Raw genomic sequence first — 1,112 nt, 5'->3', positions numbered from 1 at the left:
TTGTTTATGGCTCTGTTTGTCCTTTAAATGTCAAAGTTTTTAAACTCTACTTTTCCAGGTAATATGAGATGACACTGGCATGGTGAAAATGTTTTTTGGGGCGGTGTGGAGTGGGTTTAGGTTCATTTTTTGGGGGGGGATGTATGGGGTTAACATTTGGAGTTTCAGGCCACATTGAAAGGAAAACAAGGTTATGAGAGAACAAATATTACCACTTGAACTTAAATTTACAGCATTCCAACTTGTTTTTCGTTTTGCACATGTTTATTCATACCTTTTTTAAAGTTTATTTTCCTCACAAGAATTGCGGGTGTGCTGGAGCCGAACCTGCATGAAACCGGAGTACCCGGAGAAAACCCATGCAAACTCCACACAGTGAAGACCCGCCTAGAACTGTGAGGCAGACGTGCTAACCACTCAACCACCATTCTTTTACCCTGGTAAACATTTCCATCTTTTTTCTAAAATATCGTCTTTCTCTTTACCAATACTTTAAGACAAGGGTGTCAGACTCGGGTTGGTTCGCGGGCCGCTTTAACGTCAACTTGATTGCACGTGGGCCGGACCATTTTAGATATAATATTTAATTTTTTTTTTTAACAAATGGATTAAAATAACTGAATTAAAAGCCCTGAATATACAGTTTTTTATAGATCTAAAACAATGTTTATTTTAGCATTTTTTAAATATATTTTTAGATTTTACAAAATCATTTTTGAACTAAAAACATAGACAAAATGGATTAAAAAATTACAATTATCGATTTAAAAGGGGGAAATCAGGAAATCTAATATTCATCTCTACTCTTCATTTTAATTTGATCCTAAAAAACAGAAAGTCGGCACTCATGATTCACTTTCCCGGGCCACACAAAATGATGCGGCGGGCCAGATATGGCCCCCCAGCCGCCACTTTGACACACACTTGAAGACTTTTCATTTGATTATAAATAGTCTTCATGTAACATTCCCCCAGTTTTGGCCTTTGTTCCATATTTTTCTTTTCAATGTGCCCCAACACTCCTCCAAATAAGCTCAACCATTCATGAATTACTAGTATTTTAACCTGCACTTTTTTTTTCATATGGGTGAGTTTACCCCACAGTATTAAGA

This window comes from Stigmatopora argus, chromosome 23, assembly GCF_051989625.1.
Source record: "Stigmatopora argus isolate UIUO_Sarg chromosome 23, RoL_Sarg_1.0, whole genome shotgun sequence".
Classification (NCBI taxonomy): Eukaryota; Metazoa; Chordata; class Actinopteri; order Syngnathiformes; family Syngnathidae; genus Stigmatopora; species Stigmatopora argus.
Note: the sequence above shows the minus strand (reverse complement) of the source record.